Raw genomic sequence first — 19,094 nt, forward strand, 5'->3', positions numbered from 1 at the left:
ATTCGAAACACAAAACTGGTTCAAACCGGTTTCGTTCTTATATTTCAGTGTATAAACTACAAGAACATTCGTTTGCATTATACATTCGCCATTTTCCGCTGTGCGCGCTTGGTTGGCGTCTGTTATCGCTTCGAAAAAAGCCATTTTCGCAGCTGTATTTTCCTGACGTTTTTCTTCGTTTCCCGCTGAGAACATGGGCAAAGCAAAGGTAAAAAAAACATGAATTTAAATTTAATTTAAGTCTGTGCACTGGAATCGTTTTCGTAGCATTAAGTTAACACAAGACTGCGCCTGATATTTCTGCTTAAGAAGAACGTCATCATCCCTAACAAGCGTTTTAGCAATGGCGGTCTGACAGTGGAGAGGAGCGCAAGCATCCTCCCACTCGTCGAAAACAAAAGTTGAAATTTTTGCTCATGGTTTTAAATTATTCTTATGAGTTAAACGCGCACAGTTGCGTGTATTTTTGTAAATTTTTTGTCTTCCAGCGCCAAACTCTGGTTAGTCCAGCCGTTGACATTGCGTTGTGCAAAATTTCTGACACCATCTTTTTTCCCCCCCTCTCTTTGGCAGTAGGCAGGGCACAAATCTTGCTGTTGTAAACGCAGTAACAAACTTTCGATATGGACAATGACTGTTTTTCTTTATTCTTTTTCTCAACCATGCTTGAATGCATAACTTGGGATCCGAATTAATGAAGATAAATATGAACTGCGCCGTTATCAAGCAATCAAAATAAGCTCGAACGCAGGCTGCAAATTTGAGGAAGGAGTTGGGGGAGGGGAGGTGGCGATTATTATTTTTTTTCCGCTCAGGTTTTGAATAATATGTGCCAGCCTGGTTCTTGCATCGTCGTTTGAAATGGGTTTGTTAACAGTAGTAAATATTTATTAAAAACGTCAAACGCGATTGGATTGCAGTTTGCAAGTGCGCAGCAGGAAAAAACGTATAAATACAAAAATAAGAATTTTTTTTTGCACATTTGTGTGCGTTTTATCGTATTTTCAACGCATTAATTTAAGGTGCAGTGAGTGGCCATACTATTAAAAAAATGCATATTTAACGATTTAAAATTAAATTATCACAACAGGGTGTTTTTCGATGAAAATCTCAGTCTCATCCGTGATTTTTTTTTTTTTTTTGTCTTCCTTGAAACCTCTCCAGGCATTCGTTGAGCTCCATTTGTCGTAGGTACAGATTAGTAAAGTAGTAATCTTATCAGTTTCCCAACAGCTGTCTGTAGGCGCGCACTGATACAAAACAAAGGAAGCTGTCAGGGCGCCAAGGCGGTGTCATGGTGACAGGACTGCCCAAATTTGAATTCAAATATGCGCGGGAAAGCTCTTTGTGAACTTGAAAAATCAAGAGCAGTGTTAAAAAAATGTAACATATATATTAGATCTTCTGTGAACATTTTTATATTAAAACAATGTAAAATAGTGCACACAGAAAATAAAAAAAACGTTTTGTGCTATTTAAATCTGTATTTATTATTATTATTATGTAGTTTTACTTTTCAGTTTGTAATGTTTTCCCCTTCCTTGTCTTACAGGCACCTGCTTCCTCTGAGGTTTGTCTAAAATGAATATATTTTTATATTGTGTTGATGCAGCAGTTGCATTTAGAATTTGTGGATAAATGCTTGTTTTTGATGTATCGTTTGTATGTTTTTTGCCACTGATATAATATATTTTGTGCCCTTATTTAGGATGATGAGTGTTGTACTTAGTTAATATATTTATTCAAACTCTACTCCCATTTTCATCTCTTTTTTTTGCTTTTGTTTTAACTTACTTTTTGCAATTGCATACTCTTTAAAGGTCATGTATAAACAAAGCTATTAATATTGATGCAAAATAAGACACTGTTTGTTTTAACTTTCACTTCCTTGTGGCTCTACAGCCTAAGAGAACCTCTGCACGGCTGGCATTAGTAAGTTCTTTTTAAACACAATTAAGCATTTTTAGATGTACTCAGTATATTTAATGTGCATTATCCTGTCGTTTTTGTTAAATGTTCACTATTTTTTGTAAGAAGCAACCACTTGAAATTGAAGTAGTCTATCATGTGTGTATTAAATTTAAATTTTACATTTTTTAAGAATATATTAAAGGTTCTCTTACACTCTTACCTAATGTGACATGAGGATGTAGCCCATGATCAAGAAGTTTATTAACTTGTAATAAGCTTTTATTACCTAGGATTTCACGGATCTATATTCTGTTATCTCAAACTGATTTAAATATCTTCTTTCTTGTCTTGTAGAAACCGAAACCTGCGGCAGTGGAGGCTAAGAAAAAGGCTGTTGCAAAGGTATTGAACCAAAATCTTCCACGCTTACTATGGGGGAACAGCTCTGTAAGATGTTTGCCACATGTTTGCTTGATTCATTTCTGTGATTAATTTGTTACTATCATTTTATTTTCTAGAGGGCACCCAAAACAAAGAAAGCCAAACCCGCTGAGAATGGGAGCACCAAGGCTGAGGTTTGTTTCTGTTACACTGCAAATTAATAAATGTTACATCAAACAGATGTTCTTATATTTTCCAGGTCGTTTCTCCTTTTTTATGTTATCTTAACTTATTTGCTTTAATTGTTCATGAGTTTAAAGATTAAATGAGTAAAAAAAGAACTAGATATTAAAAAAATGATGTGTGTGAGTTCTGGAAACCTGTGAGGCAGTTACTGTTTTATTTGTTCTCATAATGGATAAGTGTTGCAAGGACTCCTTTTAATATAATCAATAAAATTAAGAATAAGTTGTCATGTGACTAAAACAATGCAGTTGACATTGCTGTTGGCGTGTTTTTTGTTTTTCTGTCCGCAGGAGCCCAAGGCTGAAGCCACTGAAGCCAAATGAATAGTGGTTGATGTGCTCACTCTGTGTACTTGGTGATTGTACAGTTTTAAATAAGTATTTTTTACCAAGTTTTATATTACAAATGTCATTTATAGTTTTGTTTTTGGCTTGCACTTGATGTAACAAAATTTTGTTTTCACATTCATATCCATTTTATATCAATTTTAAAAACGGATACCGTCCATATCCTGTAGTCGTGGCATTTTTTTTAGTTTGTCTAATCCAGATTTGTTTTAAACTTCTAAACAACAGATGTAACAGCTTTTCCAACAAGTTGGATTTTGAATCTAATTGTAAACATAAGGCAGCTAAAGCATAAAATCTTGCAGGAGAATATGAATTTGCCGCTTATCTCCTTGTAGTTTAATGTTGAACTAATAAAATTATTGCTTTCCAAATGTTTTAAAAACATTGTATGTTGATGTAAAATGCCACAGACAAAAAAAAGAATACTGTTATTAGGTCAAAAAAAATGTTTAAGTTTGATGCGTCCCAAAAAAATGGCTGATGTGAACCCAGTCATCTGATAAAAACTTCTGTTAAGTTATGTTTCTGCTTTTCTGACTCCAATGGTTGATCTTAATGTTCTTGAATAAAAATTTTCAAAATGTCCTTTTTGGGGTCACTGTTGAAATGGAAATCCTCGATGAAGGAGCAGAAAAATGGAAATGCTGCGACACGACGTTTGAAAAGGTGATGCAGCGACCTTGAAAAGGTTTCATCATAAACAAACTGCAGGCTCCACCATTTTGGCAGGACATCCATTTTAGTTTACATCCATGGGGTCTCGTCCCTACTTGTGACTGCTTGGGTATTGCTGTTAGGCTTGGCTTTCTATTTTCAACAGGCTAGTTAATTTTCACACTTCTCTATGTGGAAATGTTACTGGTATAATTTGTAATTTAATATAAATTGTTACTAAATTATCACCCAAGGACTGGCACTTAAAGGTTTTAAATATTTATTTAAGGTTGTCATGTAAATGAAATTTTAAGCAGCTGCTAGTGTTTTTTTTTTTGTACCTGTTTTGGGTATATTTAAACTTGTTAGCACTATAATGAGAGAAAAAATAAACCTTAAGACAAGGTGATCTCATTGCATTAACCATTAAAATACGCAAAGTGTGACGTGTAAATGTTTATTGGTAACTTGAGCAATCATTAATGTAGAGCGCTAGAAAAATATTTTATTCAAGTGGAAGTTATCTCACAAAAGCCTGCAACGCCTTAAAGCTATACACTAAATGCCACATTTGATCACCACCTTAAACACAACTATATTACTGTCACCTAAAAACTACATAAACTTAAAGAATACAAAATTTGCCACTTAAGTCCGATAAACAAAAATAATCAGTGTATAGTCACAGATTCATTTATGAAATTATTGCATTTACCTTCAACCTTAAAAGTACCTTTTAATTTTGTTTGTTTTTAGCTTGTTCTTTGCTCTTCCACATTTTGTATTGGAGTGAGTTTTAATTTTCACTTCAATTGGAATATTTTACATAACATAACTACTGGATGTTGATGCTTCAGGGGTTTACACCTCTGGATATCCTCATCACTGTCTTTGCTCCATAGCACCAGCAGGAGTCAGTGCCACATCACCACAGAGAGATGAGGTGCATATCGTTGTTCCTGCGGGGGTCTCCCTCTCCTTTGGCCTATACAGCTCCTGAACTCGGTCAAACATGACGCATTATTGAGGGTGCTGACGTATCTCTGAGGATGTCATCCCTTTTTTTAGGCTAGTGTATTAGTGCTTCTATACAGACAAAGCAGCAAATGATAATAATATTCAGATATGGTGCAGGTTTAATCTTTCTTTCTTTTTCTTTCTTTCATTCTCAACAAGCAATATAGAGCAAGGCAAAAGTACAGTTGATTTTATTAGTTTCAATTATTACAAAAATATGTGTAACAGGATTACCACACTTTTCAGAGTAATGCTCAGTATTCATTGTTGAATACAAATCTGTACAAAATACTGGCTTTTGATCTGAGAGACAGATGTTTTCATGGAAAATGGAAGGCTGCTCATCTACATCCTATGCGGTGTATTAATGTTTATGCCATGCATCTTCTCTAAAGAGATATGCTGTGTTACAGTGACTTGCAAAAGTATTTGGCCCCCTTGAACTTTCCCACATTTTGTCACATTTCAGCCACAAACATGAATCAATTTCATTGGAATTGGAATTCCACGTGAAAGACCAATACAAAGTGGTGCACATGTGAGAAGTGGAACGAAAATCATACATGATTCCAAACATTTTTTACAAATATATAACTGCAAAGTGGGGTGTGCGTAATTATTCAGCCCCCTTTGGTCTGAGTGCAGTCAGTTGCCCATAGACATTGCCTGATGAGTGCTAATGACTAAATAGAGTGCACCTGTGTGTAATCTAATGTCAGTACAAATACAGCTGCTCTGTGATGGCCTCAGAGGTTGTCTAAGAGAATATTGGGAGCAACACCGCCATGATGGCCAAAGAACACACCAGACAGGTCAGGGATTAAGTTATTGAGAAATTTAAAGCAGGCTTAGGCTACAAAAAGATTTCCCAAGCCTTGAACATCCCACGGAGCACTGTTCAAGCGATCATTCAGAAATGGAAGGAGTATAGCACAACTGTAAACCTACCAAGACAAGGCCGTCCACCTAAACTCACAGGCCGAACAAGGAGAGTGCTGATCAGAAATGCAGGCAAGAGGCCCATGGTGACTCTGGACGAGCTGCAGAGATCTACAGCTCAGGTGGGGGAATCTGTCCATAGGACAACTATTAGTCGTGCACTGCACAAAGTTGGCCTTTATGGAAGACTGGCAAGAAGAAAGCCATTGTTAACAGAAAACCATAAGAAGTCCCGTTTGCAGTTTGCCACAAGCCATGTGGGGGACACAACAAACATGTGGAAGAAGGTGCTCTGGTCAGATGAGACCAAAATGGAACTTTTTGGCCAAAATGCAAAACGCTATGTTTGGCAGAAAACTAACACTGCACATCACTCTGAACACACCATCCCCACTGTCAAATATGGTGGTGGCAGCATCTCTTCAGCAGGTGCTTCTCTTCAGCAGGGACAGGGAAGCTGGTCAGAGTTGATGGGAAGATGGATGGAGCCAAATACAGGGCGATCTTGGAAGAAAACCTCTTGGAGTCTGCAAAAGACTTGAGACTGGGGCGGAGGTTCACCTTCCAGCAGGACAATGACCCTAAACATAAAGCCAGGGCAACAATGGAGTGGTTTAAAACAAAACATATCCATGTGTTAGACTGGCCCAGTCAAAGTCCAGATCTAAATCTAATCGAGAATCTGTGGCAAGATCTGAAAACTGCTGCTCACAAACACTGTCCACCTCATCTGATTATTATTATTATTATTATTATTGACTCAGGGGGCTGAGTAATTACACACACCCCACTTTGCAGTTATTTATTTGTAAAAAATGTTTGGAATCATGTATGATTTTTGTTCTACTTCTCACGTGTACACCTCTTTCACGAGGAATTCCAATAAAATTGATTCATGTTTGTGGCTGTTCAGAATACTTTTGCAAGCCACTGTAGGTTAGATACCACAAAACGACAGTGTGCACTGTAAACCACATGGATCTGCAGGAAGCCGGGCCAACAATAAGAAGTCCATTAGTTATCTCTTAATTACGTCTCCTTTGGTAGTTTGCTTGTTTATCACCAAATATACAAAATTGTTTTCAGCAGATAAAATACAATGAATGTGTTAATGCAGGGAAAAACCCTCCATCTGCTTGTTGGGATCATATGTGGTCATATATATAATGGCCTCCCTACACTGTGAGGTAACCACATATGTCACATCACTTAACTGTTATGTCACTCCTGTGTTAATGCCTGGACGATGCCTTGAAAACTATGTCAGTGGGCAGCAACAAATCACCTAAGATAAGGGGTTAGACAAGAGGGCGACACTTATTAAACTGCAACTGAAGATGATTAATAACACAATGGAAACCACAGGTATATTTAACCATGCCGCAGCATTTTAAAGTTATAAATCAAATTTAATGAGATAAGCACACAATTTTTCTGCTCCAGAGCACATATGACACAAAAAGATGGAGAATGAAGTTTTCCTGCAGCTGAAGTAAATTAATAGCTTACTGATTTAAATTACATGGTAACTCGACGTGTGCTTTCTCTCCCAGGTAGGGAATGCTCGTGACCCCAGCCACCTCGCACAGGAGGTCATTTATTCAAATCACTGGTTCAAATCCAAATGCAACTGAATCCTTCTTAACTTTATCACCTTCTACACTGCAAACACTAACATAACAGAAAGAAAGTTACAGTTTAATTATGTCCAATAATGTGAAATAATGACATTATTGTAAAATAATGTAACATAAAAAAATATACGACTGTGTTAACCAAAATGACTCAGTGATTAACTACAGTCAGTAAAAGACAGGCTTTCATGTTAAAGCTGATTTAGTTCTGAACTAATTATCTCATCAGACTTATTTCCCTTCTCTACCTCAGTGGTTTTCAAAGGTTTTCCTGTATGTCCCACTTCAAACACAGAAAAGCATTCAGTCCCCAAACCCCCAAATTTCCATCCATCATTAATGCAAAAAAAAAAAGAAAGAAAGAATAAATCTGTCTGCACAGCAACATCAGCACCCCTCCACCTTTTTTGGTAAAAGTTTCTTCAAAAGTCATATTCATTTGACTTCATATCACTCCATATAAAACCTACAGCGGCTCTGTAGGGCCTGCTCTATAGTTTGAGAAACACTGAGTACCAGATGAAGACAAATCAAGACAACTTATCTCTAAAATGTTTCCAACATTCTTCTAAGGGTTATGCATATTTCATGTGACAAGATATAAGGCCATCAAAATTAGATATGATGACTCTCCTGAATGCCCTCATTTATAGTGTTTTAGGTCATTTTTCACCCATAATGTCAACAAAAGCACCTACATTTTCAGTCCACCTACATGGCAAAAAGTACCCAGTTTAGAGATCTTTTAAGTGTTTGACCTGATATCAATGTGATTGTTCAGAGTCAAAAAGAAACTTTTAATCCAAACTTGTTCAGATTCTCACTGCCAAAAAAGCAAATTTCACACTGGTCACAAAAGCTGAAGTAGATGTTTTAATCTGACAAAAACATGCAATGAAACCAGCATGTAGTGAAGATGACTGTCATTAAACAATCAAAACAACTTTATGTCAGTCTGATTTCTAAACATTTTGCAAATGTCATATACGGTATGGACAACAAACACTTAAAAAATCTACAAAGTCATATTTTTTGTTCTTTCAAAAATAATTTAAATATGAGGGATGTTGAGCATATAGACATTTTTATGCTTTACTTCACAAATTTAATACCAGCCAGCCTATATATTACTACAGCCTCTCCGTTTGTTTAGTGTTCAAACCTAAAAATACCCCGAAGCGTATGCTACACATGGCATGTCCGGGTACCTACAGTCTGTTTTGCTGTTACATAAAACAAATCCATAAATCGCAAAGACAAAATGTTCCAGCGCTAAATACGAGCGCACATATAGCGGGGGTGGGGCACTGTCTCACAGTGCCCCACCCCCTTCCATACCGACCACGTCCCGGCTTCCTATAGACTTTATAAAATGCCCACAGTGCGCAATTTATAAAAACACACGCAAGGCTGACTCCCCGTACTGCGCAAACCCCCCGCACAGCTGCAGGTGAGCACGCCGATCTTCAGTCCATACTTTTAAAAGAGGAAAAAGGTAAAGACATGAGCGCTGATGATGAACAAGCGTCCACGACGATCACTTTGTGACATAACAACTGGAATCGCCGCGCTGTGTCGGTAAAGCTGTTTGTCACTTTTAATTCGCGCAAACTTAATTCAGATACGTTTTTGACTTTTCACCACGTGTTCACAAACACGGAGCGAAGAAACATCTCCAAAGCAAACAGCTGATTATTACCTGAGATAGTGGGCTAATTAACATTGTCTGAAGTTAGAAAGTTGACTGAGTTCGTTGTGGCACCTTATTGCAGATGATTTTTTTTTTCCAAAAAAGAAAAACAAAAAAAGTTGTCAGCGTCTTATGAAAACAAAAACTTGCTCATGAAGCAGCGCCTGATGAGCAGTGTGACATTTAAAACGCCTAGAAGGACAGTTTTGTATCTAACAAACTCATGAGCATGAATAAGGGTGAAGACTTTGGATAAAAATGTTACAAAAGAAATTGTAATCTAAACTGGGGGGGGGGGGGGGGGGGGGGGTAATTTAAATTCAATTCACTGTACAGTGTGGGGTTTTTTTATGCTGTTCTTTTTATGCTGTCAGTTTGTGTCCAGGGCCAGCAGAGACTAACAGAGGGCGCCAGTGTCCGGCAGCCTCGCCTCTGTTAGTGCGCCCCAGGGTGGCTGTGGCTACATTGTAGCTTGCCATCACCAGTGTGTGAATGTGTGCGTGAATGGGTGGATGACAGGTTGTGTAAAGCGCTTTGGGGTCCTTAGGGACTAGAAAAGCGCTATACAAATACAGGCCATTTACCATTTAACATCTTTGTTGAGTCCTGGTCTTGCTGGAGTCCTGGCATGTGTATATTGTGTACATTTTGTACCTGGACAGTATAGAAGCTCGAAAATCCACTCACCCTTCCCTTTTACACTATTTTCCTGGTGTTTCTTTGAAAGGGACATTCACTTTTAGATTTAAACAAAGGATTTTTTTTATTTTTTGTGAATAACACACAAAACCAAAAATCCTTTTTTTTTTTTTGTAATTAAACATTTGTGAAAGCTTTAAGTTTCTTTTAGATGTTTCCAGTTGTTCCATCACACAGGATCTTGTTCAGCAAATCCACACAGGCATGTCAACAATATACTCATGCCATAGTGATGAATGTAGTGGATGACCAGACAATAGAGTGGTTCAACTGCTTGATCACAGTCGCGTTGAGCATTCAGTCCTGAGCTGCTGTTGCATGTCAGGAGATTTTGACTTGGTCGACAGTTGTGCCACACATCTACCTCCGTCCCTTTCATATGTTTCGCTCACTCACAGTAGATCCCCTGCTGCTGGGGGGGGGGATTGAGCTCCAGTGGGCAGTAAATTGTGACATGAGGCGGGACCAAGACAGGAAGAAAGGATTTCATTGGCTGTTTAGAATAAAGTACACAGTGTACCCAGCAAATGTTTGCTGGTCCTGGTGAATGTGTGACACTAATCCAGACTGACACCGTTCAGGTTTTAGTACCGATATTTGTGGGAAGCATGAAACGATGGAGTCAACCTCTTCACGTTTTTTTTTCCCCCCCAGCTTTTACTGTTCGAAAGGGGAGATTTCTTTTGTGCATTGTATTGCATTTTTTGGGTCTACTAATTAGACTGAGGCCAATAGGGAACACATCAAGATAGGATGTCCATGAATGCACTAAATACTCGCGTGTCAACATGCCTCAAAGTCACTATCTGATTCTGTTTGGTATTTTTGAAACGTGGTCAGAAGTGACATGAAACCGGGAAACACCCTATTATTAACCATTAAGACTTCAAACAAACATGAATACTTCACAGATGAAGTGCATGTAGCAAACCACTCCTAAACTCTGACTCAGCTGCTTATCTACGCTGGGAAGCTCCTTGTGTCTTAAGATTCTTTCCCATGTACAAGCAATACATGTATATGAGTGTGTGTCTGTGAATGACAAGATGCAAACATTTGAGTTCCTGGGAATTAATGGAAATTCAGCAGAATATCCTCATCGGATCAGTTTGGAAATCTCAATTGAAATTGCAGCAGTGATTGAAATTAGTCATTAAGAAAGGTGTTAAAGTAAAGGTTAATTAATACTGGAAATTTAAACCCTTAAAATTAATGTCGTGTACTCTCATGTCAGAGGCTACATGATTGTAAACAACTGTGTTCTTGGTGAAATGAGAAAATTATGTAACGCAAACAGTCACAGCAGGAAATTAAAACACACTTAAATTAACAAACGTTAATAAGAGGAAATTATGTCCCAAGTTTCCAACCTGCACTGCTAGGAGCTTCTTGATGGGCCTTCCGGAGGTCTATGACATTTAATATTTGCCCTAATTGGAGATTAAATATCCACAGCAAGCTGGTTATTTAACAAACTAAACTTTAACATGTGACCTCTGAGATGGAACTGTTTTGCTGTCTTTCAATTTGCTACTATTCTCTTTACGTTTTGTTGACTAAGTGAGCTAATCCTGTCCGGCAGTTCTTGTTTTGGAAAGGCTGTGGAAGGGGTGTGTGAGGGTTTTTTGGGGGAAAGCAACCCACTGAGAGTAATGCGGTGTGACAGCGGTGAGTCTGTGTTGGAAAGGGGGCGTGTGCTCGTAGGCGAGCCTGAAGATCTGGTTGGGCAGGGGCTGTATAAAAAGGCGGAGCGCGGTGCAGAAGCTCTCTATAGTTCAAGTTCATCACGGTTTGGCATCTGTTATGGGTTTTTAAGCTGAGAAGTAGAAGGTCCCGCTGGCCAGTTGGAGTGAGATTCTCGACGTTGTTTTTTGGAAAGGTGAGAACCCCCCTCCAAAGGGGTTTTTATAAGACACAAGGACCAACTCTTAAAGCTTGGATTCTATTTTCCTTTTTTCCTTTCCCAAGGGGTGTAACTCCAACCAGGTTGGCGCATTAATCCTTCACATACTGAATGTCTTACCTTCTCCACAATCCCTTTCCTTAAAATTCCCACAGCCTGCAGCGCAGATGCATCTCAGAGAAAAGTCACTTTGCTGTTTCTTTACGAAGCAAACACTTGTTGGTTTGCTTGTTGTAAGTCGAACCTTTTTGTGCATCATTATGCTGAGGTGGGATTTTTTTTATTTTTTTTTTACATGACCTAATGTCTAACCGTCTCATATCCTTACACCTTACTCCACTTTGTAGAGTCTTTTCCCTTTCTGGTGTATTTTATTTTTATTTCTCAAGCTACGTTTTTTTTTTAATTTTTTTTTTTAAATGTTTTTGTTCGACTATTAGTATCCAGTTTGTTTTAAACCAGCCCTCGCATCTGTCACATATGGGATTGTCCATATGTGAATGAACGAGACTGTCTTTCTCTTTGTTGCGTCTGTTTCTGGTGCAGCTTGAATAGAGGCTCTGTTGCTCTGGTCCAAACATCATAATTTAATAAAGAGGTGGTGCTGAGGGGCATTCCTGGTAGAAAGCAAAATATGAAAAAAATCTGTGCAAAAGAAAGAAGGGCAAATCAAAAAGGATTCCAGATGTGAAACGATGGATTTAAGCACAAAGAAAGTGCTTCTCTGTACACATGAACGTTTTTTGTACCGTGGCTTCAGGCAGGGGATGTACCTTCCTCACGCATGGATCAGATGCTTTAGCTTTTTTCGCAAGCCAATCTTCTACTCTCCATCTTTTGGCAGCTACATCTCATTTTGAAATTCAGATCTTTGGTTATCTCGTGCTTTTCTAAAAGTCGATTAATCCCAGACTCTCAAAACACAAATGGAAATCCTGTTCTTGTTGTTTTTTATGTATTAATATTTCAAATTTACTTCTCCGTAGGTCTTGAACCAGCCCAGCTCTTGCATCAGCTTTAAACCACCTCACACCCAGTTAGCAGACATGATCATCAGACTGGGCAGGCTGACACCTGGATACTTCCGTCTCCTCCAGGTATGAACTTTATGTTCTGTCACTTTATTAATGAACATATTATTGATAGATGCTTTCACACTGATCTCCATCCACTGAGCCATCTGCAGGAGTAATGTGGCTTTTTAAATCCTTTCAAAAACCCTCTTGTGCAAGCTTAATGGGACTTCACCTTTATCCTCCCTTTGGTCACCCAGTATTCATATCGTCTTTATTTCATGCTTACATAAGCATTTACATTCGCTTTAGACGAGGGGCTCAGTGACCCACAATCTGCTTTCAACACAAACGTAATTAGGGGTGACACTAATCATTGTGATACCATATACTCTCGGCTCCTTTTGTTCCACCCGCGGTCGGCATAATCCACGCGTCACTTGTGTCAGTTCGTACGTCTCGTTAGCTGTGGACATTTTGTGTTTGCTTATGTGTGCCAATTTGGAAACAAAGCCTTGTTTCTATATCAGAAATGATAATGACTATGAACTGCTAAAAAGTTACAGCTAGCTCTGAAAACAAATGCTATTTGTGGGCTTTGTCCTCTTACTGGAGGCCACATCTTGCCACGTATATTCTTTTTAACGAGTGAGGGAATTTTAAATTTCCAAAGCCGTATAGGAATTCAAATGATCTTGGAGGTGGCTGTACATTCAGAAGCTGTTTACAGTACACACCATCCAATGTAGGCATCACTTCCTAGTATTTTCATTCCTGGTATAGTTCCTTTTTACTTCTTGTTCCTCTTTGACTAAAATCTCTTAGTCTTGTAAATTTTTAATCGCCGTTTCTGAACATTGGGTCACATGGCACAGAGCTGTGGAACTGAAGTTGCAGATGTTGGGCTTTTTTTTTTTAAAGTATGAAGTTTTTTTGTCCACTGCTCTCTGACCCTTTTCCCCTTCTCTGCAGAGGCAAGTAGCAGGTCAGGTGCAGGCGCAGCCACAAGACCGTACTGTCAACCAGATAGCCATGATGCTGGCCATCATGGGCCTGAGTTTGTCTTACTACAGTGCCAAACAGATGACGGAGAAGGTGAATGCCCAGCCTGCACCCTGAAGAGGCTCGACTGCCGGTGCCATTCGTCGAAATAATGGATGGACCGAACTTTTCTCACCTCACAGTCATAATCACACTTTGAATTTCTGGGATCCCTCACTTACCACGTGCAAAACTTTCTGACCGGGCACTGAGTGTTTTCTACTCTTTCTGTTGCCAGGTCTTTCAGGATTTATCGGGATGGGTCACTCTGGGTCATGTTTGGACTCTTTTCTGTAGACCGGTTTGGGTGGGTGATCAAAACCTTGACAGCTAATTGTATCTGACTATTAGTTATTACCAGGTTAGATGCTTGCAGAATGCTGTCAGTGCTGTTCTGAGCTATAAAAAGCAGAGAAACCTAAACTGTGAAACAAGCTTGTTCAAAAGGAATTTAATGATATGAACAGTAATGCCTTTTTAAGGGAACGCTAACTGCAAGTGAAGTTTACCTGGTAATGAAGGGAAGACAGGCTCAGAATGTGGAAAAAGGGTTTAAAAATGTAGCTTTAAATTTTTTTTTTTTCCTTTGACCCAAAGAACCTTGCATAGCCCTGTGAACAGGGCTATGTCTATACACAGATGTCTATACGCCAATTGGCCACAACATTTTAAAGTTTTGTAGGTAGGTTCTCCTCATGTTGCTGAAACCACAGTGGCTGGATGTGGATTCTGTGACTGATGCTCGTTCCACCTTGTGTTCGTTAAGTTGTCCCCAAGAGTTTTTGCGGCACGTCGGAGCACATCGCTCTGCTGGGGGGAGTCTGCTGCTGTGGGGGGGTGCCATTAATATGAGGTAGCGCGTTTGGCCTTCAACAATGTTATTAAAACTAGGAGCCAAGTCAGAACGTAACACTGTAAACATATGATCGAAATGATGTTAATCCTTTCACCTGCCAGTGGTTTGAATGTTGTGGCTGATCTGTGTTTATAAAATTGTATCTGCCAGGTGTCTGAGATTAAGTGAATATTTGCACAGAACTAAAGAAACATGTACATGTTACAGTGGATATGCAAAGGGACTAAACTCTACTTTTTTTTTCTGGTTGTGATTTCACTGTTTTAACAATACTTTGTGAAGTCCTGTGTGCAACTACCTTGATTAGCACCCTGGCTAAGAACCCTCCTTCTGGGATGTACTAATTTTAGTGCAGACTTTACTGAAATGCATGGTTGTGCAGAACTTTAATCCAAACAAATCTCACGAGTCCCTTTTGTTTTTATGAATGTATCACTTTATTTTCGTATTGACTTAATAAAGCTGTGAATATTTTAACATGTAGAAAAATCAATTGTTCTTGGCACAGTTTCTTCTGAAATTAAAATGGTGGCGGCAGCGTACAAACCGCTGTGAGGTTGGCACAGGGAGCTGCACAGCTACAGCATTTCCTGCAACACAGACTCGTGTCATCTGCACGCAACAGGATGTGGTCACTCATATGTAATGTCTCCCTTTTCAAATGAGGCAGCTATATATTTTTTTTCTTTGTCTGCCAGTGCAATCTAATACTTGTGGTTTTGTAGATTAGCACGCTAGTCAGTTGGAAATCTATGCAATACATGCATCTGCATGTTGAAAAATGCAGAACGTATGCTGGAAACAACCAAGTCTTTGAGCTCCAGTTTTCTGTTGTCCTTTATACTGAATCTTGGATGATGGTCAAAACAAAACCTTATAAACCAAAATCTTCATTATAACATGGTGGAAATGTTCAAGTTCCTCAGCAGAGGTGTGCTGGCCATCGGTCAAGTGCAGCAAAACGTGACAGGTTAGTCACACAAAACCGACCCCTCAGTGTCTTGGTGCTCGATTCGTGCCATGCTACATACAACAACAAATGTGAGTGCGCTACATTTGCAATTGCTTTTCTGCACGTTCTCCCTTTCTCTTGCAGGGTGTGGAGGGTATAAAGTGCGCATGCCTGCTCACAGGCTGATGTGATGCCCTGTGACAGGCTGAGAACTCGTTGGGCGCCACGTGCACCCTCTGCTCCCGCCATTAGCTCCTCCTCCCCACGTTACTGGGGAAAATTTTCACTGATGCTAGCATCAGGACACGGCCCTTAATGAAGAGCGCCTATTGGTTGACCGTTGATGCGTCATCAAAATCTGTTCTGAACCACAGAGACAAAAGAATGGGGATAGGGTCATCGGTAGCGAATGTGGATTGGAGGATGATTATTTGGGATGGAGGTTGGGGGTGGGGGCGCGTTCTCAACTAACAAATCTTAATTAAAGGCACTTTGGATTACGCTCAGATAAATGACCCCAATATTCAAAACCAAGTGAAGTTATTTAGAAGAAATAGCTTTGCAGACATTTGTTTTAGGGCAGAAATATATTCAGGAGTTGGTGACATTCAAAGCAGTAGTGCAGGAAATTTAAATGAACTGTGAGTCTCATCCTCAGATAAAAATAAACTTTTATTATGAGTTCAAAATCTCTCAGAAAGATGAACTCCACTTATAGGTGCATGATATTTCAGTCCTGAGCTCATCAAGTATATATTCATTCTCTCATATTGCTAGTGTTTTTTATGGGTTTCACTCTTGAGATCACAGGCAGTGTGTTTAATTTCACTACATTTTTAACACAATATGCAAAGAAGCTAAAGTGTGTTGTTCCTTTAAAAAAAACAACTAAACCTCTTGTTCGAGGCTTCCTTTAAGACTAGATCTTGTTATGAGTATAAAGCTAAAGTGTAATTTTGTTGTATCTTAGGCTAAGGGCCTTTGAAGACCCCCTGTTCGGTTATTTTTAAATAAACAGATAACAAACATGAGTTTATGGAAACTAAGCTACTAATGCTAGAAGGAAATAGTCTACTAAATATTTCATGAGAAAGACCTACTGACACGAGTAGGTGTGTCTTGTGAATTTCTAGTTAGACACTCTCAGGTTAGGAAACTGCAAAAAAGAATCTGAAGCCACAATTCCAGCTAACAGTTTCAACCCCAAAAAGCAGTATTGTAACTATATTTCCAGGCCTCATTATCTTATTTAGCTTATACACTGTATATAAAAATAAATATAGCCAATGTAACTTTACACTGATGTCTCAACAAATATATTTGGACTTTTTTTGGTGTCATTTTAGGAGAGCAAATGGTGAAATGCTAAGTTATCAGCTAATGCTAGCAAGCACGGTTAGAAAACTGCACCCATAGACTGTATGGGTGGATAGCACAGACAGAGATACCTGCTAATTTGTGCTAAGTGACAAATAACATACTAGAATTTCAGTCATGAAAACAAAGTCTTGCTGTAAAAGGCGCCAGCACCAAAACCCAGCTCTCAGGTCCAATTTCACAGCAATGAAGCCTAGCAAACAGCTGCTGGCTACAGCTGCTTGTGCCAGCACTCACCTGTCAGTCAAAGCAGCCACTCCTCCAAGTTTAAGTAATCAAGTTCAAATGGGTGAGGTATACCCTGGTGACATTTATCAAGAAGTGGTAAATGAGCTGTAGAGACCCAAACTGGTCTCTGGAGATGGCTGTAAACATGTTTCTCTGCTGTAAATGAACATTTTCACATGGGAGTCACCAGGGTCTTTTTTTCTGGTTGCTCCGTGATTGGTGATTGTCTTCAAGACTTGAAACATCACAACAGAAATGAAATGCTGAATGCAGAAGTGTTGCATCATTAAATAAATCTTAAATTAAAAAATGAAGCATTATTATTAAAAACCTATAATTTAAAGGTTGCAACAAGTTGGATGTCTGGGTGTAGCTGGTGCAGAAATGTAAAGAAATGCTTGTAATTAAACTATATTATAGTCATTATAGGCTGTGTTGCACCATAAACCTCTTTTGTGCTCAGATATTCCTTGCAGATTTATTAGACTTGTGAAAACGTGTAAACACAAAGCTCATCACAGTGCAGGGAATGTGCGCAGACCACGTCAGGTCACATCTATGGCAAAGTCAGGCTGGGGAGACGGCAGCATGCACGTGCTTGGCTGGAGCATGTGCTGGATTGGGGGTTCACTGTGGGGTGGCCTCTGGCCGGGGAGCCACTGTTTTGACTCCAACGTGCAGACTGCAAAGAACAGCGTGTCTCTCACATGCCACACACTCCCATCCTGCAGCACATCATCAGCATCCATTTTTATCTGGTGCCCCACTGAAGCCTTCAGTCTAACTATTTATTTTTGGGTCACCATAAAATTTTGTCTTTTTTTTAAATTAAAAAAAAAAGGATTATATTTATAAAAAGGGGCTTTTCATTTTTTAAATAAAAAGACCTGTTTAAAAATGTAAAGTGATTAGTAGAAAACTCACCAATAGAAGTTAATGTCTCTCTATCTCAGCCCTTTAACCTTCCTGGTCAGTGATGTAGGACGTCATGTTCTGTCTCTTAATCGCTCTCTGCTTTTTTTCCCCCCTGTGGATCACATTTGGTTGGGATTTACTGCAAAGCTGCTTAACGCTCAATTTGAGGGCTGTTTGTTTCTCTGTTTCTGGGCTCAGATGTTTTGTGTTTTTTACCCACAGGGTTTATCATCTTTGTGCTTTTATCACCTTTATGCGATGCCACTCCTTATAGAGAACTATATAAAGAAACACGGGTCTCGACATCTGCCAAACCTGTTTTTAGTGAATCAGTTTCACACCAGTGGGTTTTTTACATGCAACCCAAAGTAACAAAGCACATAATGCATAAGAATAAAGGAATTGAAAGCAACTAATATCACATCTCAATCAAAATTAACAAATTTATTTATGAATGGCAGGTCAGAAATCAGTTTACTACTGCTGGTGAAAATCAGAAAAAACTATGGTGAGCTGTAAAATTGTCCTTTGGGTAGCAAAAGGAAGGGTCTACCTTTGACAGGGGTGATAGGTTAAGTCAAGGAATCAGGACAGTTACCCACCATGTGTTATAGCCTGCATATACATGCTTATCAGGACAGTCTGAGATCTGTAACAGTTCAAAGTGTTGACTTGTCAGAGCAGGAATCGTAGGGATCAAAGCATTTTTTAAATATCAGATCTGGCTGGTGATACTGTAAATCCAGTGTTTATGTTTCAATGAGCACTAAAATTGAAGTTAATCTTACTATGATGATCATAGTGTGAGTTTGTATGTAGCCTATCTCCTTGGTGGGTCAGTGTGAATGAAACACAAATCCAATTCTTTGGATTTTCATCTATATTATGTTCATTTCATCATTCAAAATTTGTATTCAAGATGGAATTTTGTTTGAGTCACGATAAAACGAAAAATATAAAATGAAGAATACAAAAAACTACCACAGGCTTGTTTAGATAACTGTCTAAATAAGTATCAGAGGTGGTTAGACTTGCTTCTAGGAAAGCTTTGATTGCAAGTTAGATTTTACTGGCAGAGGAGAGACTCCAAGCGTGTTGCGAAAAAGCAACACTGATTAGTCAGATCTGTTTAGTTGGATCTGAAAAATCATTTTGGTTTGGAAAAAATAATACAATAAAGAGTAAATTATGCTGTTGGTGTGAACAGTTGCATTAACAGTAGGTGAGTCGCAAGTGAATAATCAGATTGGACCAATCAGCACCAGTACTGAATAAAAAAAAATCATGC

The 19,094-nt window shown here is 38.9% G+C and overlaps 2 long non-coding RNA genes across 2 annotated transcripts; both read left to right on the forward strand.

The window, feature by feature from the left end:
* The first annotated feature begins 7 nt into the window (after positions 1–7).
* On the forward strand, positions 8–3,473 carry LOC147318911 (uncharacterized). Its single transcript, XR_015131508.1, has 6 exons — positions 8–208; positions 1,553–1,570; positions 1,903–1,932; positions 2,266–2,313; positions 2,430–2,486; positions 2,829–3,473. It is a non-coding gene; the product is annotated as an uncharacterized LOC147318911 (long non-coding RNA).
* A 7,782-nt stretch (positions 3,474–11,255) lies between these two features.
* Positions 11,256–14,823, forward strand: LOC147318912 (uncharacterized). The gene is made up of 3 exons (XR_015131509.1): positions 11,256–11,400; positions 12,411–12,521; positions 13,410–14,823. It is a non-coding gene; the product is annotated as an uncharacterized LOC147318912 (long non-coding RNA).
* The last annotated feature ends 4,271 nt before the right edge of the window (positions 14,824–19,094 follow it).

The sequence above is a fragment of the Aulonocara sp. 'chitande type north' Nkhata Bay genome, linkage group LG11 (assembly GCF_057382095.1).
Source record: "Aulonocara sp. 'chitande type north' Nkhata Bay isolate Kocher_YH1m ecotype deep benthic linkage group LG11, A_spYH_male_GT1.1, whole genome shotgun sequence".
NCBI lineage: Eukaryota > Metazoa > Chordata > Actinopteri > Cichliformes > Cichlidae > Aulonocara > Aulonocara sp. 'chitande type north' Nkhata Bay.